Here is a 24,461-nt window from a genome sequence, read left to right on the forward strand (position 1 = left end):
GAGGGGATAAAGCATAGATGATAGAGAATTTGTTCATTCCTCTTGTGAACTCATCAAAGTTGTGACAGAAACACAGAGCAAACAGCAAGTAAAGTCACCTGGGATCTAGATAAACAGAAGCACTACAATTAGGGAGAGAAACAATCACCATGGAAGGGTAGAAGGTAGAAGGGGGCGAAGACGCCAGGCTGCAAGGTCTGAGAGGCTGAGTTGGAGAGAAGTTGTGGAAGCTGCAAATGCCTCTTAAAGGGGCCATGTCCATGACCTAGACCTAACTTTCCCCATGACAGACCTGCTCACTCTGAGCACCAGCACTGGGTCAGCTACAGGGAGACATTGAAATGTCTGAATGAGGATCAGAGGCAAGGCACTCTCCGAGGCAGAAGTGCCAGAAGTATATGCTGTTCCTCTGTTGATCCCTCCTCCCTTCCAGGATGCAGACACAGAGCCACCATAGCTGAGACATCATCAAAATTAATAACAGCGGTTGCTCTACGCAGAAGATTTCCTGAAATTCTGCCTCTCCCAACTCAGGCCCTACCCAGGCCACATTCAGCTGTGTCCTTAGGGAATCTGGTGCTCCTTGCTGAGCAGCACCTAGACTTACACTGGTGGCAGCTGATTTCAGTTTCTGGCATGGCCCCTTGAGGCATCTATTAGCACAGCATCTGTAGATTGCTGGCTGAATCTTAACAGGTGGCCTCAGAGGGGCACAGGCTGGGGCTAAACTTGGCCTGCAGCTGAACTCTTCTCAGGACTGTGCCACTGGACATCTACTACTACACAAAGCTGCACTAATAAGACCAAGAAACTTAGGGGCTTTGCTTAGTACATAGAAACAGATACAGAAAAGCAGCCAAAAATGAGAAGAAAAAGAAGCAGAAACCATATGAAAGAACAGAACAGAGATCCAGGAATAATGGAGTCAAGGAATCTAACAATGCAGAGTTCAAAACACTGGTTTTAAAGATGCTCAATGAACTTAGGGGAAGAATAGATGAACTAAATGAGAACTATAACAAAAAGGTTAAAAACATTAAAATGGAAATAGAAATTTTAAAAGGGAACCAGTCAGAAATGAAGAACATATTATCTCAGATGAAGAGAATATTAGAGGGAAACAACAAAGTCAATAAAGAAGAGGATCGAACCACCACTATAGAGGATGGGGAAACCAAGGACACTCAATTAAAACTGGAAGAAAAAAGAAGCCAAGATATAATAGTAATTTAAGGAGTCTATGGGACACTATTAAATATTAAAATATCTGTGTCCTAGGGGTACCTGAAGGAAAACAAAACTTTAAAGAACTATTTGAAGAAATGATGGAAAATTTCCCTAACCTGGTGAAGGAAATAGACATACAACCCAAGAAGCTCAGAGAGTCCAGAAAAACAGGAACCCAAAGAGGCCCACACTAAGACACATTATAATTAAAATGCCAAAGATTAAACATAAAGAGAGAATCTTAAAAAGCAGCAAGAGAAAAGCAGATAGTTACCTATAAGGGAGCACACATAAGACTGGCAGAGGACTTCTCAAAAGAAACTATGCAAGACAGAAGGGCTTGGCAAAAAATATTCGACCTGATGAAAACCTAAGATCTACAACTGAGAATACTTTATCCAGCAAAGCTATCGTTTAGAATTGAAAGACAGATAAAGAGCTTCTGAGACAAAAATAAGCTAAAGGAATTTATCAACACCAAGCCAGTATTACAGGAAATATTGGGTGGACTCCTTTAAGAAGAAAAAAAAAATGTATCAAAAGCATGAATAAAGAATGGTAATAACTACATTCTTATCAACGAGTACCTCAAATGGAAAAATATTGTGTTCCAACCAAAAGATAGAGTAGCTGGATGGATAAGAAAACAAGAACCCTACATATGCTACCCACAAGAGACTCACTTCAGATGAAAAGACACACACAGACTAAAAGAAAAGGGATGGGAAAAGATGTTGCCTTGATGGACCCAAAGGGTACTGCGCTGAATGAAATAAGTCAGATAGAGAAAGAGAAATATCACATGATTTCATGTACATGTGGAATCTAAAGAACAAAATAAACAATGACAACAACAAAGGAAATAAACTCATAGTAATAGAGATTATTTTGAGGGCTATTAGATGGAAGGGGGCTTAGGGAGTTTGGCAAAAAGGGGCAAAGGGATTAAGTACAAATGGATAGTTACAAAATAGACATGGAGATATAAAGTGTAGTATAAGGAAAATAGTTAATAATGCTGTAATAAATATGTAAGGGGGAAGAGGAATACTAGATTTAGTGGGATGATCACTTTATAAATTATATAGATCTCTAATCACCATGCTTTACAACTGAAACTAATATATATTGTATGCGACTATAATTGAACAATATCATTGAATTCTACAATATAAACATGAGTAACTAATTGTCTATTATATTTTTATAAAGCCAAAAAACTAATAAACAAAATGATGAAGTTAGAATAAGAATTTTTTTTTAATTTAAGCACCTAGGACAGTGCTTATTATGCAAATATTTGTTGGATAAATGCATACTCTCTTCTCTCCACCCCATTCTCCCCAAAAAAGAAAAAAAATTTGGAAGATAAAATTTATAGAATTTTTGCAAATACAATCTGGAGCTCTTCTCCACCTATGACATTTGCAAGTGCGTAAAGATCATAAGGCTTATAATCCATACCCTCTGTCCCTGATCAATAACAGAAGACCTCAAAGGATTTGACGGAATTCTGTCTTCTCATTCCACGCAACCTCTACATCAAGGGATCCCAGGGGTCTGCAACATCCAGTTTGAGGGTCCATTCTTACTGAAAGAGGACTGGACAAAAAGGAAGTACAGAATGCACTGAGAACTTCATCTGGATTACTTTTTACCCATTAATGGCCTTTGTTTTCTGATACTCAGCATCAAAAGTCTTGATTTGATATAAATTTTTAAAATACTCTGGGTGATGCTGAAAGCCTTAAGCATTCATCAGCTACATGAACCCAATCTGAGACCTCTTAGAGGCAGATGGGTCTCCAGACCTGTCTCACATTAAAATGGTTCATATTCACACGATACATCTATATTTATTTTAAGAGATTCATGGCCCCTGAATTCTATGTATGCATCATTAGTATAAACGATTTCAAAATATTTTTCAGAAATTATTGTTTAATTCTATACATGAAATGAAACTTCAATCTCTATACAAAGAATAAAATGTTGCCTAAAAACCTTTTTCTTAAAGTTAAAACAAAATTGTATTTTCCTTTCTGGGACTGTTATCTTAAATAAAAAATTCTAAGAAGTGAACGATCCCTGATATCTTTCTAGTACCAAAATTTAGTGAACTGCAAAGCATAGCTCTAAGGTCCTGTAACAGAATCATCCTATGAAAAGAATTAAGTGAAAAGCTCCTGAACAGCAAAGGCCAGTTATTTTTGTATTTATTCAACTGAAAGTTAGTGAGCATCTAATATGTACCAGGCACTGTTATGGATACTGAGAATAGAGTAGGGAACAGCAGTAAAAAAAAAAAATACAAAATACCTCACAATATGGAGAGAGGTAGAGAAGAGGAAAATAAGCAACAAACAATATAAGTAAAGCATATCATTTGTTAGATAGTGATAACTACTATGGAAAAAATACTAAAGCAGGGAAGGGGAATATGAAATTCATAAGGATTAAAAATATAAATACCTGAAAGGTAAGAATATATAATTTCAGTACAGATAGATGAGAGAACTCAAACCAGCATCTTGCTGAGAACATCTAAAGGGGCAGGAATAAAATTTTAAAATAAGTTATGAAAAACATCAAGTTAGAAAATGAAGAATTTCCAGACCAAAATATAAGAGATCTTGAAACTTGAGAGAGGTAAGCCCAGGAAAAAAAAAATACTCTCTTGAAGAAGATGCAATAATCTTAAGCACAGATTATTTCTATAACTGAAAGTATTATAGGAAGATATTACGAGTAATGTAATGGCAATAAATGTGATATTCTTTTGCAGCATCACAAAGTTCCCTTTTATTTGACCAGCTAAAACTTTTTTTTGTTTTTGTTTTTTTTAGGTCATGAACAGATGGTAAATTTCGCCAAATATATTTTCTACATCTATTAAGATGATTGCATAATTTTATTCTTAATCTGTTTATGCGGTAAATCACATTGGATATCTAATGTAAATCAACCGTGTATTCCTGATATAAAACCAGTTTGGTTACTATGTGTCATCATTTTTATATAATTTGGTTTTAGTTTGCTAATATTTGTTTAGAATTTTTTCCAATTAAGTAGATGCATGAAGTTAGCCTTGAATTTTTCTTACCTGTTCTATCACTGTCAAGGTTTTGCTGGACTTACAAAATTATTAGAGAAGTATATTTTTCTATTCTCTGGAAGAGTTCTATAAGTTTGGAATTAGCTCTGCCTTGAGTATGTGGTAAATTTAACAGCGAAGCAATCTAAATCTAATTTGTGAGAGTGTGTGTATGTGGACAAACTATTGATCACAGACTGAATTTCTTAAATAAATCAGCTTCTTCCCAAATTTTCCTAGCTTATTTCTTTGGAATAATTAGCTTATTTCTTTGGAATCTTCACATTTATTGTCATTACATTACTCATAATATCTTCCTATAATACTTTTAGTTATAGAAATAATCTGTGCTTAAGATTATTGCATCTTCTTCAACAGAGTATTTTTTTTAACATTGAGAATTTTCACTTTGAGCTGGAGAACAAGATTAAGATGCTTTTTTATCTACACTTCTATTCAACATTTTAATTATGTCGTAACTAGAAAAATAAGGCAAAAAATTAACTGGTGTAAATTTTGAAAAGAAACAAATAAGACGGTCATTATTCTAAGATAGCATGATTACTTAATAGAAAATTCAACAGAATCAATGCATAAATTACTGTAATTAATAGGAGATTTAGTAAACTTGCTTAATAAAAAACTAAGACCTAAATTCAATGTATTTTTATATATCAGCCACAAACCAAATATAATTTTAAAAGACCCATATATAATGCATAAAAATGAACTACTTAAGAATAAATTTAGGAAAACATATATAAGACTTCTATATTTCAAAATGTTATTGAGAAACATTAAAAAGACAAAAAATGACATTTATCTGTTTCTGTATTGGAAGACTCAATATTGCAACTATGTTAATTCTTTGCATATTGTTCCACAAATTCAATACTTTGAATCTCAATTAAGTATCAACAGGATATTTCATGTAACTTGATGTGCTAATTCTAAAATTTTCATGAAAATGGAAAAGACCATTATAGCCAAGATTCCTCTGATGAGGAAGAACAAGGTCAAAGCACTTGCTTCATCAGTTCTCAATTAAAAGAGTGTTTAATTTCATAAATTAGACAAATAGGCAAATAGAAGACAGCAGAACTTTTATTACGAAGGTAATATGTTGAGCGATGGGAAAAGAATCGTTTTTGATAAACTATACTTTGACAATTGAGAATCTATATTTAAAAAATTTGAACCCTGACCTTACACTGTACAAAATAAAAATCAACTCAAATCATAGATATTTATGTGTCTTGTTTAAGAAATCTTTCTACCCCCTAGTCATTAAGAGACTCTTCTTAATTATCTCCTGGAAGCTTTATGGTTCTCCTTTTCAGGTTACAGACCTAATAGAAAAGAACATCTTGACTTTGAGATAGGAACATACTTTTTTAAACAAATACACACTCAAAAAAATTAACCAAAAATCAAAGTAACCAAAAAGTAAAATATGATAAATTGTACTTCATTAAAATTAACAAATTCTGCTTTTTAATGACACTATTAAGAGAGTAAAAAATAATCCACAGACATGGAGAAGATATTTACAACAAATGTAACAGGCAAAAACTATTATATCCGCATTATATAAATAACTACAAATAAAAAAAAAGATAGAAAGACAGGCAAATGACCTCAATGTGTACTTTATAAAATAAGATATACAAATGGCCCACAAACAAAAGAAAAGCTACTCAACTTAATTGGAAATCAGGGAAACACTAATTAAAATTATGAAAAAAACATTATGCACCGATAAGATTATAAAAAAGTTAAAAGTTCTACAGTAGCAAATGTTAACAAGGAAGTAACTATCATACATGACTGGTATGAATAAAATTGAAATAAATATTTTGGCAAATACTTTGGCATAATGTAGTCAAGTACAAGAATCACTCCGTATACTGTAACACAGCAGTTCCAATCTGGTGTCCACTCTGAATAAAAAGTAATGTGAACTAAAAACAATTCGAGTTTATTAAGAGTAGTATTATTAAATAAATTTTGGTATATTCATAAAATGGGGCATTGGAGAGCAATGAAAATAAACAATTTAAATTACAACAACACAGATGAATCTTACAAACAATGCTGGATAAAAGATGAAAAGTACCAAAGGATATTTACACTGTAATTCCATTCACATACAGTTTGAAAACAGAAACATACGAAACTAGAAATATTGCCTAAGATTCATGTCTTAATACCAAAAAAAATCAGAGTAGCGATTAAAATAAAAGCCAAAATAACAATTACTTCTAGAGGAGTATATGATCAAGAAAGAACATATAAGTAGCTTCTGGGTGATCAAAAATTTAATTTTTTATTTGAGCAGTGGTTACATTAATAGATTTTTTATACTTTTTTCATGTTTTATACACTTTTCGGTATATGCTATACTTTACAATTATGCATACCTATATGGGAAGAGCATTCCCTCCAAAAGCTTCTTTTATTAATGTTTTTCAAAACTATAAAAGGGATCTTATCCATTCTAATTGTCTCACACTCTCTGAATTATTCGTCTCCTTCCATGTATTCAATCATCACGACTTCTATAATCATCTCTCCTTAGAGTCAGCTAGCTATTAGCTGTCTATATATCTAGCTATCTATCTTCCACTCTATTACTGAATATTGCCAATTAGATCATCTCCAAAAGCAGCAGGTTCAAAACAACTCAATCATTCTCCCTCTATCTACTTTCCTCATTACCTCCTCCCCAAACTTATTTTACCTTTGTTTTTGGTTAATATAGAACCTGACGCGAGCAGAGCCAATCAGATTCTTTCCCTAAAATTTTTCTGAATTAGAGCTAAGAGGATCAGTCTTTGGAGATGGGTGAATATCAGAAGTGGTAAGAGTTAGGAATGTCCAGTAACCATATATCCTAACAGTGGAATCCAGTCAGTAGGATGAGAGATCTGAGCTGACATAGAAAAAAAGAAGCTAGAGAAATAGATTCTTAGAGCATTTAGCTCCCATAGTCAAGGGAAGGTCCAGCTTCTTTTCCCTTTCCACAGATATGTGACTGTTTTTTTTACCCAAGCTAGTTTTACTTGCATTATAACACAATAAAAAAAATTCTACTCAGAGAATCCAGGTAACCTGCTCCCACTCATACTCCTCGATGTGTGTGACAATAACCAGATTTCTGCATTAACAATAAACACGATAATGTACCTTTAAAATAATGATGGTTTTATAATTTATGCATTGTTTATAGCTGATACATCTAGCAAATTATTCTAGTCTTTAGAATAGTGAACTACTGCTTAGATCTATTAAATTAAATGTGTAATATTTAAAATACATAAAAAGAAGGAAATCCTGCCATTTGCAACAACACAGATGAACTTAGAGGGTATTTTGCTAAGTGAAATAAGCCAAAGAAAGACAAATACTACATAATATCACTTGTATGTGGAATCAAACACACACGCACTCACACACACACACAAACACACTGTCAAATGTCAAACTCACAGAAACAGAGTAGAATAGTGATTACCGGGAGTGAGAGGATAAGAGAAATGAGAGATGTTAGTCAAAGGGTACAAACTCTCAGTTATAGGATGAATAAGTTCTGATCATCTAATGTACAGCTTGGTGACTATAGTTAATAATATTTTATTGTATACTTGAAATCTGCTAAGAGAGTAGATGTTAAGTATTCTCATTATAAAAAAAGATAACTATGTGAGGTAATATATGTGTTAAGTAATTTGACTGTGGTAATAATTTCACTATATATCTATATCAAATTATCATCACATTGGGCATTTTGAACATATTACAATTTTATTTGTCAATTATATCTAGATAAAGCTGGAAAAAATAATATACATATTGTTTAGATTGAATATTGTCTCTAAATAATGTTAACTCACTTAAGTACCCTACTAAAATTTGTCTAAAAATATTTGTCTTTATATTGATTTCAACAATTTGAACAAAAGCAGAAAATAAAGTTTCCTTTTTCTTAGAGATATTTTAATGTGTAAATAAAATTTATGTCATTCTAACATCTAAAAATTTCTATAGGGCAAAAGAAGATAAGAGATCAAGATTTTTTTAAAAGCAATAAAAGAAGACACCTTTTTAAGGAATAAGAAATGGACATCAAAACACAAGTCCATTCACATCATCTTATGCAGATCTGTATACTAATATTTACTTAGAATGAGTGATCTCTGCCCATAGGTCAATTCCTCCCATTGATGTGCAAACAGTAGCCAAGGCTCAATTACAACAAGAGGGCACACACAACCCATGCAAGAGACACACCTGGAGCACCCAGCTCAGGTGATCTGGGAAAGTATGCCACTGAGGCCCCTCAATACAAGAAGAGGGAAAAAGATTTAAAAATATAAGTAATAAAATGGGAGACATAGCCCTACTTAATACATAGAAACAAATACAGAAAGGCAGCCAAAATGGAGAGACAAAGAAATATGTCCCACATGAAGGAATAGAACAAAGCTCCAGAAAAAGAACTCAGGCAATCTATTGTAGGCAGAGGTCAAAACACTGGTTATAAGGATGCTCAATGACCTTAGGGGAAGAGTAGATGAATTCAGTGAGAAGTTTAACATACAGGAAGGAAAAATAAAAATGAAGATAGAAAACATAAAAGAGAACCAGTCAGAAATGGAGAATACAATAACTAAAATGAAGAATATATTAGACAGAATCAACGGTAGCTTAGATGAAGCAGATGATTGAATCAGCGATTCAGAAGATAAGGTAGCAGAAAACACCCAATCAGAACAATAGTAAGAGAAAGAAATCCAAAAAATAAAGATAGTGTAATTGACTTCTCGGACAACATCAAGCATACAAACATTCACATCAGAGGGATACCAGAAGAAGAGATCAAGGAATTGAAAACCTATTTCAAGAAATAATGACAAAGAACTTTCCTAACCTGGCAAAGAAAATAGACATATAAACCCAGAGAGCACAGAGAGTTCCAAACAAGATGAACCCAAACAGGCCCACACAAAGACACATCATAATTAAAATGACAAAGGTTAAAGACAAAGAGAGAATCTTAAAAGCAGAAAGAGAAAAGTAATTAGTTACCTACAAGGGAGCTCCCATAAGACTGTCAGCTGATTTCTCAAGAGAAACTTGGCAGGCTGGAAGGAATTGGCACAAAATATTTAAAGTACTGAAAAGCAAGGACCTACAACCAAGATTATCCTACCCCGCAAAGTTATTATTTAGAATCAAAGGACAGATAAAGATCTTCTCAGACAAAAAAAAAAAAAAGCTAAAGGAGTTCATCAACACTAAACCAGTATTAAAAAAAATGTTAAAGGAATTTCTTTAAGAAGAAGAAAGAATTTCTATGGCCATGCTACCCTGGACAAGCCCAATCCTGTCTGATCTCAGAAGCTAAGCAGGGTCAGGCCTGGTTAGTACTTTGGTGGGAGACCACCTAGGAAGACCAGGTGTTGTAGGCGCAAAAAATAAAAAAATAAGGGATTGTTAGCTGACAAGTTCCTTACAATCTATGAGGTCAACCAAGGGTTGCCTCACCCAAAAGAAAGAAAGAAAGAAGAAAGAAAGGGAAAAAAGATTTACAAATATGAGTAATAAAATGGCATAACTACATTTCTACCAATAATTACTTTAGATATAAATGGAATAAATGCTTGAATCAAAAGACATAGGGTGAAAGAATGGATAAGAAAACAAGATACATACACTGCATACAAGATGCACACAGACTGAAAGTAAAGGGATGAAATATATTTTATGAAAATGAAAAAATAAAAAGCTGAAGTAGCAATACTTATACCCAACAAAATAGACTTTAGAACAAAGGCTATAACAAAAGACAAAAAAAAAATCAATAATTCTACTTTTGTTTATTTATCCAAAGGAACCCAAAACACTACTTCGAAGGGACACATGAATCCATATGTTCATTGCAGCATTATTTACAATACCAAAGATATGGAGGCAACCTGGGTGTCCATCAATGGATGAATGGATAAAGAAGAGTTGGTACATATATCCAATGAAATACTACTCAGCCATAAAAAAACGACATGTTGCCATCTGCAATAATATAGATGGACCTAAAGGATATCATGCTGAGTGAAGTAAGTCAGACAAAGAATGCTACATGATTTCTCTTAAACTATAATCTAAAGAACAAAATAAACAATCAAACAGAAATAAACTCATAGATACAGAGAACATTTTTGATAGTTGCCAGTTGGAAGAAGGTGATGGATGAAAAAGGAGACAGGATTAAGAAGTACAAATTAGTAGTTACAAAAGAGTCACGGGGATGTAAAATATAGCTTAAGGAATATAGTCGATAATATTGTAATAACTATGTATGATGTCATATGAGTACTAGATATCAGTTAATCACTTAGTAAGTTATATAAATGTCTAATCACTATGTTGTACACCTGAAACTAATATAATATTGTATGCCAACTGTAATTGAAAAATAAAAAAATATTTTAAATAAATAAATAAAATAGTGATCTCCATAGCAACCAGTGGATCAAATGATACATGAGCTGACTGTGAAGATATTTGTCTTTGTTATAGTAAAACTGATTATAAAATACAATTGATTTAGAGTTCTACTGGTTTAACCTAAATATATGTGGGTAATAGGTTTTTAAATATGTGTTTTTTAGACAGCAGCTGATGACATCAGTACTATTTTTAATATATTTTTATCCCTTTAGCTTCCCATTTTTGCTTTGGTGATTTAAAAATGAAGTTTAGCAAAACTAAAGCCAATGAGATTTGTTTAAATTGAATGTGATAGGCAGAATAATGGCTCTCACAGATTTCATGCTCTGGTCCCAGAATCTATGAAGATATTACCTTGCATGGCAAAAGGAACTTTGCAGATGTGATTAAGGATACAAACATTGAAGTGAAAGGAGTATTATGAATTATTTGAATCTGCCCAATCTAATCACATGAGTCCTTAAAAGCAGAAAACCTTTCCCAGCAAAGGTCATAAAGAGATATGATGATGGAAAAAGACTCAGAGTGAAGCTACACTAATGACTTTGAAAATAAAGGAAGGGAACATAAGCCAAGGAATGCAGGTGGCCTCTAGAAGCTGAAAATGGTAAGGAAATTGAGTCTCCATAAAGGAAGGCAGCCACACTAGGACCTTGATTTTAGTCCAATGAGACCCATGTCAGACTTCTGATCTACAAACTGTAAAATAGTAAATCTGTGTTGTTTAAACCACTAAATTATGGCTTTGTAGTAGTTTCTTACAGCAGCTATAGAAGACTTATAAAATAGCTGTGACATTGTGTAACTTCATAAAAAAACAGTTAAAATAAAGGAGAAGAAGTGCCCCACACTCCTTCATTCCTACCGCATGGAATGTGATTTGACATATCTAAGCAAAGCAAATGTCCCTTCGAAACAGTGGTGGGCCAAACCATAGAATTAGCAGGTTACCGCCAATATCCAAGAGCCCCAGGAGTATTTGAAGGGATTTATTAAACATTATGTCCTTTGCCAGGCTCTGTTTTATGCCATACTGAGCCTCCTTCAACTGCCTTGAATCATAATTAAATGTAAAAACAGGCCTAAGCTTGTATGTCTTCCTTAAACAAACAGCCAGTTGAGTTGAACGAAAAATGTATTTTTTCTAAGACATTTTTGGGTGTGTATATATTTCATATATTTTTAATACTAAGAAAAACCTTTCCTCAAAAAATTAATTTTCTTTCTGAAGGGCCTTACCCAGAGTAGCTGTGAGAAGAGGAAGAGAGGAGTAGTCTGAATACTTCCACAAGCATTATCTCTTTTCTATATGAAGAAACTTTTAAGTAAAGGCATTTTCTTTTCTAAAATGATGCATGCAGTGAACGTTTAACAGATTTTATGTATAACATTGGACATAATCCTCTTATTTCTCAGAACTGTAAAATTAAGACTTGCATTCTGGGCTTTCATTTTTCTTTCTAGTATTATTTATTTATTCTCGGAATCTAATTATAATTAACTATAGCAAGACAGTGCTCAATACGATTTAAACCTCGTTTTCAGTTCTTTATAAACTACCTGAGTATTTGTAAATGTGAGAATTCACATTTCAATAACTGGAAAACTAAAATTTATATACCAACAAATTTACTCAATATCGATGTAACTACACAAAATTTTATATACAACGCATGGACTTACTATTACAGAATTTAGTCTTTGTAAACTAGCTTACACATAAACAGTCACTCTTTGCTTATCTGTCCTAACCTATGAAGTTTTGAATCAACAGACTCCTCCCATAGCTTTTTACTATGTAAACTAATGATTCCTTCCCTTTAGGCAAGGTGAAAAGCCCCAAGTTTCCACCCATAAAAAAAACTTTAACCCAGAATTATCTAATTCTAAAGTTTCAGTGGATATAACACCAGAAATAGTCTTTTATGAACAAGTCTTTTATGTACGCAGTACTATAGAAAGTTACAGTGTTGACCAAAAGAACATACAAGCTTGTCATTAAACTTTGTTTTAATGGGTCTCAGAATTCTGTGACAGGTTTTTTAGTCAAGTTATTTCCATTAAAAAGTACTGATTTTTAAAAACTAATAGCTTAAGAACTGCCACACACACACGCACACGCACATACACACACCAAAAAGTCCATAAAACATTCATCTTTCCTTCTGAAGTTTTTACGATGCATTGTAATCATTAACCAGTCTTTTACTATTAAATTGAAATGGCTAATTGAGACAAACAGTTCTGAAACTGTTCTTCCACCACTGATTAAGACTAGGGTGGTAGGTATTGGGGATAATACTCATTTAGCCTTCAGAGCTTTCTGCGCAGACTTAGTGACCTTGCCAGCTCCAGCTGCCTTCTTATCCACTGCTTCAATGACACCCATAGCAATTGTCTGTCTCATGTCATGAACAGCAAAACTGCCCAGAGGAGGACAGTCAGAGAATCTCTCAACACATGTGGGCTTGCCAGGAACCAGAGCAACAATGGCAGCATCACCAGATTTCAAAAACTTCAGGCTATTCCAGCTTTTTCCTGGAACGACAATCAAGTTTATCCTTCGGCTCAGTAAATTTTGAAGCAATGTGAGCTGTGTGACAATCCAGTATAGGTGTGTATATGGCACTGATTTAGTCTGGATGGTTCATAATCATCACCTAAGTCTTGAAGCCAGCTCCTTCCACTGATGGATCATTTTTGCTGTCACCAGCCACATTACCACAACAAACATCTTTAACAGACACATTCTTGACATTAAAACCACATTGTCCCCAGGAAGAGCTTCACTCAAAGCTTCATGGGGCATTTCAACAGACTTTACTTCAATTGTAATGTTGACTGGAGCAAAAGTGACCACCATGTGAGGTTTGAGAACACCATTCTCCACTCAGCCCACAGGGACAGTACCAATACCACCAATTTTGTAAACATCCTGGAGGGGTAGATGGAAAGGCTTGTCAGTTGGACAGTTGGTGGCAGAATGCAATCCAGAGCTTCAAGCAGTGTGGTCCCACTGTCACTTCCATCTTTATAGGTGATTTTGCAGTTCTTGAACCAAGGCATGTTAGCACTTGGCTCCAGCATGTTGTCACCATTACCGTTCCAATCTGAAATTGTCACAAATGCTACTGTGTCAGGATTGTAGCCAATTTTCTTGTAGGTGCCGACTTCCTTAATGATTTTCTTGTACTTAACGGCTGTAGTGAAGCTCAGTGGAATCCAGTTTAACATCATCAATTAATTTTTTTACAGCCAGTGCAGAAGCCAGAAGGGCATGCTCACGGGTCTGCCCATACTATGAGATACTTCAAATTCACCGACACCAGCAGCAACAATCAGGACAGCACAGTCAGCCTGTGATGTGCTTGTAATCATGTTTTTGATAAAGTCTCTGTGTCCTAGGGCATCAGTGATGGTTACAGAATACTCACTGGTCTTGAATTTCCACAGAGAGATATCAATGGTGAAACCATGCTCACATCCAACTTTCAGTTTATCCAAGACCCAGGCATATTTGAAGGAGCCCTTTCTCATTTTAGCAACCTCCTTCTCAAAATTTTCGATGCTTCTTTTGTTCATCCCACCACATTTGTAGATCAGATGACCAGTAGTGGTAGATTTGCCAGAATCTACATGTCTAATGACAACAATATTGATATGAGTCTTTTCCTTTCTCATTTTGGCTTAGATTTAATGGTGGTTTTTACAGCACCTGTGTTCTGACGGCAAACCCATTGCAAGAAAGCTCTGTATCCTCATTTTAAATAGAAGCATACAGGTGCCAGTATAACAAAATATGTTTTATAAGCTAATGGAATTGAGTCTTCAAAACAAGTAATAATGTATTTATACCATTTTTTTGTTTCCCTACATAATAAAGGAAATCTTATTTGGTTTACTCTGTTTTTTGTTTTGTTTTGTTTTGTTTTTGTTTTTGTTTTAACACTGCAACTATGTATTATTTCATCTCAATTCTCAAAATGTGGTCCAAGGACCCCTAGGGTCCCTAAGCTTTTCTTAAGGGACCAAACAGGCACTACTTTTCCAATGACATATCTATGTGAGATTTTGTATATTTTGCATTTACTTCAATCTAAACAAAATATCCCAAGAGGCTAAATGCAGAAGCAGATATGTGAATCCAGTTCTTCAGTTTTGACAGACATTAAAGAAACTACAAAAATGTAAAAACAATGACATTCATCACTATTTTTTAAATTTTGGATAATATAGATGCTTTCTTAAAGATGTTGTATTTCATTATGTGATGATTTATTAATATTATTTTTAAATGAATTAATATGAAAATGTTTTAAACATCTCAGTGTTAATTTCTAATATGATAAATATTTCAAGGTAGGATTCACCGAAACAAAAGTTTTTTTTTTAGGTCCTCAATTATTTTTAAGAGTGTAAACAGGTCGTGAGATCAAAAAGTTTGAACCTCAATAGTCTTAACCTCAATAGTCTTCCCAACTCTCTGTGGAAGAAGGAAAAAAAGGTGAAGGCTCAGGGGAATTAAACAGATTTGTTCTGTGGTGTGTAAAGATATGTAAGATGATTTATTTTGGTGTAAGAAGAAAATAGTGGAATTTCAGTGACATATTTGATATCATCCTTTGTTTAATTCCTATATTGGAATATATTTTATAACATACACAATAAATTTTGCCATAATTTAGAAATAAATTAGTATTAACATGTTAAAGAAAGTAAAAATTGTTTTACCCATAGGTTATATAATTTTAAAAACTTGTGAACTAATGATTTAAGAAAATAGATTGCTATGTCCATAGTGGATGAAATTTTGCCAGTACCATGGTGTTTTGATTATTGTAGCCTTGTAGTATAGTTTGATATCAGGTAGTGTGATATCTCCAATTTTATTCTTTCTTCTTAAGATTGCTGTGGCTATTCAGGGTTTTTTTTATGGCTCCATATAAATTTTAGGATTATTTGTTCTAGCTCTCTGAAAAATGCCATTGATATTTTGATAGGGTTTTGCATTGCATCTATAGATTGCTTTGGGTAGTATGGCGATTTTAACGATGTTGATTCTTCCTTCCTATGAACATGGTATATGCTTCCATTTATTTGTATCTTCTTCAATTTCTTTTTTCAATGACATAATTTTCTGAAAACAGATCTTCTGCTTATTTGATTAATTTGATTCCCAGGTATTTTATAGTTTTTGATGCAATTGTAATTGGGATTGTTTACTTAATTTCTCTTTCTGAAAGTTTATCATTGGTGTATAAAAATGCCACTGACTTCTGAATATTTGGAGAGAGTTTTAAGTGAGACTAAAGAGTTAGCCAAAGCCCTAAGAGGAAAGACATTGTGCACTAGCTATAACATTTCTGTTTTACCGTATGCGCAAAGAAAAGTTGCTAAAAGATTTTAAGCAATGGAACTCTGTGGTCAAATTTACAATTTGGAAAGTTAGTTCTGAATGCAGTGTCACAAATTACCCAGGTAAACAACAATAACATTTTCACCAGAAGTTATGACACATAGCAGAGCAAAGTAGTAATGAGTTTCCAAGCACCAAGTTATGTAATTCTGCAGCCGATTTTGTATATTAAATATTTTTACTGAGATGTTAGCAATACAATTAAATATAGCAACATAAATAAGATTTTTCAGGATTTCAAAACAACTGTATCCCTGCCTCTTGGGGGAGATGGGGCGGAGAGAAAGGAGGGTGGTAATATTCTATGATTCACAAAGTGGCAATATCTATTGACAAATCATGTCTCTTTCCTGGTTTTTCATATTTTTAGGTTGACATTTGTCCTCATGCCCTTCTATTAAAACTGAGAATCTACTATTTAAAGTCTTTACTTATAAGCTGACAAAAAAATAATTATATATTTTTCTCAATTCCTCTCTCTTATTTCTTCTTTAAAAAATATGAAAACTACTTATATCAATTTAAAATGTCATCAATAATACTTTAGCAGCAGCATTAATCAAATAATAAAGAGTACCTAATTTTTTAATCCATAAGTATTCAAAGATATTTTATGATCTTTCACCCATAGCATGCCATGAGAATTTATTTAAGACTGAATAAAATGAATTAATTGTCTAAGTAAGCTAGCAAGTTAAGTTAAATCTTAAGTATTTTCTTTGACAACAACTGTTTCTATGTTAACATGCTAATGTACTTTTTGGAAAAATGCCAAAGATGATACTATGGACCTTATTTTTCCTCTATGTCCATATTTCTTAAAAATAAAAATAAAAAAAGTTACACTATGATCATACAGAATGAGTCTCTTTGCCTCAGGGAAGTAGAAATAAGTTTGTCATACAGTGTGATACTATAGGTTTTTGAGGAACTTGAACATGAATTTTAGCTCTACTATTAGCTAAATGCAAGACTGGGAAAGTTGCTTGACCTCACATAACCTGTTCTTTTTTAATAGCAAAATGAGGATAATATATTTTAAGGATTAAATATGTTCTATATTAAGTGTTCCGCAGTGCTTGGTATAGAGCAAGTATTTAATGTCTAGAACTATTATTATTATTAATATGAACTATTATTATTATGAATATTTTTATTATTAAAAAATTTTTACTTGTTTTTCTTCTGCCTACTGGTAATGAAGACTTCTCTGTTGGGAAGAAATTCTACTTACCAAAGAACTCCTGTCAACCGATCATTTTAATTTTGAAAATTATTTTTTAAGGTCACACTACGTTGTAGTGATTAAGAAATCTTCTACCCTAAAATCTCATCCTTGGTTTTTCTGCAGATTTGTAATTTTAAGCTCCAAAATCAGTTGAGGGTAATCTTAAATTATTATTACCCACTGGAGTATAATGAAATTATCTCACAAAAAAAGTATCTAGATCTTCAGCTTTGTGGAATCTCAAAAACAATTTTTTCAAAGGCAAAAGATAATTAAGTCAAAGATAATTAAACACACTCAAAAAAGAGAGAAAAAATTATGAGAAAGAACCAGAAGAATAAAAGAAGATTTTATATATTGACATTATCACAGATTACAATATGACTATGCTTACTGTGCATAAAGAAATAGTCAAAACTCACAAATATGTGCAGATCATAGGAAACTAGAAAAAGTTACAAAGCAGACCTGAAAAATAACCAAATAGAATTTGAAAAAAATAAAAAATTACAAAAATATAATACAATAAAAATGTAAAATATAAAATAATTATAAAAATTCAATACTATTAAATAAAGGGTAAAAAAAATTTAAATATGCTTTTTGGCAGCAAACCAGGAACCTAAATAAATATAATGATGAATAAATTGAAAGATAGGTCAAAAGAAAACATTCAGAGAGCTGCAAATAGAGATAAAAACACGAGAAAATAGGAGAGAATGTAAAAGACAAGATGGATTTAGTGAAAAATTCCAGAAGAAAATGATATTTCTAAACTTGTATTTACCTAATTGCATCACTTTAAAAAAAACACCAAATATTGATACTACCAAAAGATGGAGAAAATCCATAATTATGGTGGAGATTGTGATATACCTCTCTTAGTTATTAGTAGAATAAACGGAAAAATAAGTAAGGCTATAGATTTTAAAATATAATTAAAGAAATTGAACTGTGGACATGATAACCTACAACTGCAGAATACACGTTATTTTTGAGCACACATGGAACATTTAGAAAACTGACTATGTACCAAACCATAAATTCCCTGTCATCAAATATCAAAGGATTGAATTCACGGAGAAAATTAAAAAGGGACACAAGGTAACTTCTGGAGTTTTGGCAGTTTATAGCTTACCCTGGATAGTAGTAATATGAACAGTCACTTTATAATTTGTTAAGATATATAGCTAGGTTTTATGTAATTTTTAAATATGTGATTTATATTTCACAATTTTTTAAATTTCTTCTTTTTTTAACATTTTATTTATTGTCCCCCTCCCCCATCCCCCACCGTTTAGTAACCACTAGTCCATTGTCCATGTCCATGAGTCTCTGTTTGTTTGTCCTGTTCATTTGTTGCTTTTAGGTTTATATCTCACATTTAAGTGATATCATGTGATTTTCAAACTTTTCTGTATGGCTTATTTCACTTAGTATGATTATTTCAAGGTTCATCTATGTTGTTGCCGATGGAAGTATTTCATCTCTAATTATGGCTGAGTAATATTCCATTGTATATATGTACCACAGCTTCTTTAGCCAAACATCTATTGTAGAGTACTTCGATTGCTTCCATGTCCTGGCCACTGTGAATATGCTGCTATGAACATCAGTGTGCAAATATCTTTTCAAATATAGATTCTCAAGTCTTTGGGGTAAATACCGAGTAGAGAGATTGCTGGATCATATGGTAGATCAATTCTTAGTTTTTTGAGAAACCTCCATACTGTTTTCCATAGCGCCTCTACCAATTTACATAGCGGCTATACCATTTACTCCTACCAGCAGTATATGAGGGTTCCTATTTCTCCACATCCTATTTCTCCAACATATGTTATTACTTGTCCTGTTAATTATAACCATTCTAACAGGTGTGAGTTGGTATCTCATTGTGGTTTTGATTTGCATTTCCTAATAGCCAGTGTGTTGAGCATCTTTTTTATATATTTATTGGCCATTTGTATGTCCTCTAGGGAGAAGTGTCTGTTCAGGTCCTCTGCCCATTTTTTTATTGAATCAATTGGGGGTATTTTTGTTGTTGTTATTGAGTCATATGAGTTCTTTGTATATTTTGGATATTAGGCCCTTAATAGAGGCATTGCTTGCAAATATATTTTCTCATTCCGATGACTGTCTCTTTATCTTATTGATGGTTTATTTTACTGAGCAGAAGCTTTTTAGTTAGATGTAGTCCCATTCATTTACTTTTGCTTTTACTTTCCTTGCCTTCGAGGTCAAATATATAAAATCCTCTTTAAGTCCAAGGTCGTTGAGTTTCGTTCCTATGTTTTTTTCAATGCATTTTATTGTCTCAGGTCTCATATACAGGTCTTTAATCCACTTTGAGTTAATTTGGTGTGTGGTGATAGACAACATTCTAGTTTCATCCTTTTGCAGATGGCTTTCCAGTTTTCCCAGCATCATTTATTGAAGAGGCTTTCCTTTCTCCACTGTATGTTTTTTGCTTTTTTGTCAAAAATTATTTGCCCATATAATATGGGTTTACTTCTGGACTCTCAATTCTGTTTTACTGGTCCATGTGTCTCTTTTTCTGCCAATATCATGCTGTTTTGATTACTGTCGCTTTGTAACATAATTTGACGGTGGACAGAGTGATGCCTCCAGTCTCATTCTTTTTTCTCAAGATGACTTTGGTGATTTGGGGTCTTTTGTGCTTCCATACAAATCTGATGATTTTTTAGTTCTATTTCTTTAAAAAATGTCAATGGGATTTTGATGGAGATTGCATTAAATCTGTATAATGCTTTAAGTAATAAGGTCATTTTAACTATGTTAATTCTTCCAATCCAAGAACATGGAATATCTTCCCATTTCTTTGTATCTTCGATTTTTTTTAAATATGGTCTTATAGTTTTCATCAGATAGGTTTTTCACATTTCATTAGATTTATTCCTAGGTATTTTATTCTTTTTATTGCAATTGCAAAAGGAATTATTTTTTCCACTTATTTTTCTGATACTTCATTATTAGAGTATAGGAACCTTATAAATTTTTGAACATCGATGTTGTATCCAGAGACTTTACTGTATTTGCTTATTGTTTCTAGTAGTGTTCTTAAGGAATCTTTAGAGTTTTCTATATAGAGAATCATGTCATCCACAAATAGTGACAGTATGATTTCTTCATTCCTATTTGGATGCTTTTTATATATTTTTCTTGCCTGATTGCACTCGCTAAGACCTCCAATATTATATTGAATAACAGTGGCAATAGTGGATAGCCTTGCCTTCTTTCTGATTATAAAGGGAAGGTTTTTAGTTTTTCACCATTAAGTAATGTTGGCTGAGGGCTTGTCATATATAGCCTTTATTATATTAAGTTATTTTCCTTCTATACTGATTTTGTTAAGTATTTTGATCATAAATGCACGCTGTATCTTATTGAAGGCTTTTTCTGCATCTACTGATACGATCATATAATTGTTATATTTTAATTTTTTTTTGTGGTGTATCACATCAATCCATTTGCGTATGTTGAACCATCCCTGTGCCTCTGAGATGAAGCCCACTTGATCATGGTATATAATCTTTTTAAATATGTTACTATATTTGGTTCACTAGTATTCTATTTAGGATTTTTGCATCTGTGTTCATGAGAGATATTGGTCTGTAGTTTTCTTTTTGTGTGTTATCTTTACCAGGTTTTGGTATTAGGATGATATTAGCCTCATAAAATGAGTTGGTAAGTATTGCCTCCTCTTCAATTTTTTGGAAGAGATTGAGGAGAATAAGTGTTAAATCTTCTTTGAATGTTTGGTAGAATTCACAAGTAAAGCCATCTGGTCCTGGACTTTTACTTTTTGTAGGTTTTTGTTAATATTTGTAGGTTTTTGATGATTGTTTCGATTTCCATACAGCTGATTGGTCTATTTAGATTTTCCAGTTCTTCTTGATTCAGTCTATGAAGGTGGTATTTTTCTAAGTACTGGTCCATTTCTTCTAGGTTATTAAATTTGGTGTTATATACTTTTTCATAGTATTCTTGTCTGAGCCTTTGTATTTCTGCTGTGTCTGTTGTAATTTCCCCTCTTTCATCCCTGATTTTGTTTATTTGTGTCTTTTCTCTTTCTTCTTGAGTGAGTCTAGCCAGGGGTTTGTCAATTTTATTAACCTTCTCAAAGAACCAGCTCTTTGTTGCATTTATTTTTCTATTTTTTTTATTCAATTTCATTTATTTCTGCTCTAATTTAGATAAATTAAGATAAATTAAGACTAATTTAGATAAATTAAGACTTCTGATAAATTTAGACTTTATTTATTTTTCCTTTTTTAGTTTTTTAAGATGAAGCATTAGGTTGTTTATTTGGGTTCATTCTTGTTTTTGGAGGTAGGCCTGTAATGATATGAACTTTCCTCTTATGACCGCTTTTGTCATGTCCCAAAAGTTTTGATATGTTGTACTATCATTATCATTTGTTTCTATGCATCTTTTAATCTCTCTTTTTATTTCTTCTGTGATCCAGTTATTCTTCATTGCATGTTGTTTAATCTCCATGTATTTGTGGTTCTTTCTGCTTTCTTTATACAGTTGATTTCTAGTTTCAAAGCATTATAATCAGAGAATAATGTTGGTATGATTTCAACCCTCTTATATTTGTTGAGCCTATCTCTGTGTCTCAGTATGTGGTAAATCCTTGAGAATGTTCCATGTGCACTAGAGAAGAATGTATAAGCAGCTGTTTTGGGATGAAAGGCTCTGTAAATGTCAATTATGTTCAGTTGGTCTAATGTATCATTTAAAGATGTTATTTCCTTATTGATTTTCTGTTTGGATGATCTGTCCATATCCAACAGTGGGTTATTCAACAGTGGGTTATATCATAGTAGGTCCTCTACTACAATAGTGTTTTTGCCTGTTTCTCCCTTTAGCTGTTAGTACTTGCTTTATATATTTCAAGGCTCCCTGATTGAGAGCATAGATATTAATAATTGTTATGTCTTTTGGTGCATGATTCCCTTCATCACTACGAAGTGTCCCTCAGTATATTTCTTTATTATTTTTATTATTTTTTTTTTATTTTGGTCTATTTTGTCTGATGTTAGTACCACTACTCCTGCTTTTCTCCGAATGCCATTTGCTTGAAATATCATTTTCTACCCTTTCACTTCGGGTCTATATTTGTCTTTGGAACTAAGATGTGTCTCCTGAAGGCAGCATATGGTTGGGTTTTGTTTTTTGATTCAATCAGCGACTCTGTGCCTTTATATTGGTGAGGTCAGTCCATTTACATTTAAGGTAATAATTGAAATACGAGGTCTTCTTATAGTCATTTTATCTTTTGCTTTCTGGTAGCTTGGTGTTTCCATTGCTTCCTTGTCCTTGTGTTTCTGTTTTATTTATTTGGTTGGCTTTTGTAGGTTTTCCCTTTGGTCCTTCTTGTTTTATGTTATATATTTCAGTTCTGAATCTTTAGCATGTGGTTACCATTACAAATATGAAAAGGGTAGTTATATATATACAGTGGTCCCTTTTCTTCTGTGCATTTTTATCTCCGTTCTTCTTTGTGAATATAGATCTTTGAATCTTCTCCTTTTCAGTCATTGTTGTCTCAATTTGTCCCTGTGTATGTTGAACGTTCATTACTATCTTGCTATAGCAAATCTCTTCTTACTGATTAAGCTTATAATGTCCTGTCCCCAGTAAGGGTTGCACTCTTCTGCTTTTATTAGCTTGCTAGTCACCTTACTCCTAATTATGTATTTTTTTTCTTTTTTTGGTCATTTTGTTGTAGGTGAGCTGACCTCTTTCTATATTTCCTGTAGTGCAGGCTTTGTAGTAGAGAATTCCCTCTATTTTTGTATGTCTGGAAAGGTCTTTATTTCTCCTTCATATCTAAAAGAGAGTTTAGCTGGATACATTATTCTTGGCTGGTAGTGCCTTTCATTTAATAGTTTGAATATTTGATTCCACTCCTTTCTAGCTTGTAAGGTTTGCATTGAGAAGTCTGACAATAATCTAATGGGGTTTCCTTATGTCTTTGTCCTTGATTTTTAATAATTTTAATACAATGTGTCTCTGTGAAGGCCTTTTTGTGTTGAGATAATTGAGTATTCTACTGACTTCTTGAATTCCAAGCTCCAGCTCATTTTTTAGATTTGTGAAATTCTTGTCAACTATTTGTCTGAAAGTGCTTTCTAATCCCTGCTCCTTTTCCTCCCCTTCAAGAATTCCCCCTACTCTTATGTTTCCTCTCCTGATGTATTTTTCTTTCTTTATTTTTTATTCTTTGGTTTCTCTCTTCTTTCTTCTGATATATTTCTAGATTTCTGTCTTCGATATCACCGATCCTTTCCTCCATTTGCTCGACTCTATTTCCCAAGCTTGTTATTTCATTTTTCAACTCTTACAGTGTGCACTTTATCTCCAGAAGGTCTATTTAGTTCTTTTTGAGGATGTCAGTCTTCTTGCTAAAACACTCATTCTGCTCATTTAATTGTTTTCTCATTCCCTGAAATTGTCGATATGATTCATTTTGGATCTCAGTGAGTTTTTTTCAGAAGTACCATCCTGAATTCTCTGTCATTTAAGTCACATGTTTCTCTGTCTGTAAGCTTATTTTCTGGAGACTTTTCTCTTTATTTTTGAGACGCCTTGTCACCTTGGTTGTTCATGGTGTTTAATGAACTATTTCTCTGCCTGAGCATTAATGGAAGTGTGTTCTGCTTTTTTTATTTCCAGAAAGATTTATTATATAATGATCCTGAGCCTGTTGCAAAGAAGGTGTTTTTCTTTTGGTTTCCAATAGGTGGCATCTAAGGCTCTTGGATCTCTGTTTTATAAAAAGTCTTAATAATGTGTTTTTTTTTTTTTCATAGTTATTTAATCACGCTCACTACCCTCGGTCTCAGTTCCTGTCAATGTTAGTGTCATTTTCAGTAGCATTTGCTCAGATTACCCTGGGGCTCTGCGGTGATCAGTCTAGGAGGGTATGGAGGGTGGGGACCTCTGGGCTGAGGGATGGG

The 24,461-nt window shown here is 33.1% G+C and overlaps 2 pseudogenes; one reads left to right on the forward strand and one right to left on the reverse strand.

Moving 5' to 3' along the window:
• Positions 1–9,673: 9,673 nt before the first annotated feature.
• LOC111742603 lies at positions 9,674–9,792 on the forward strand (annotated as a pseudogene).
• A 3,178-nt stretch (positions 9,793–12,970) lies between these two features.
• On the reverse strand, positions 12,971–14,559 carry LOC105294950 (annotated as a pseudogene).
• Positions 14,560–24,461: the final 9,902 nt, after the last annotated feature.

This window comes from Pteropus vampyrus, unplaced genomic scaffold, assembly GCF_000151845.1.
Source record: "Pteropus vampyrus isolate Shadow unplaced genomic scaffold, Pvam_2.0 Scaffold97, whole genome shotgun sequence".
In the NCBI taxonomy this organism is placed as follows: domain Eukaryota; kingdom Metazoa; phylum Chordata; class Mammalia; order Chiroptera; family Pteropodidae; genus Pteropus; species Pteropus vampyrus.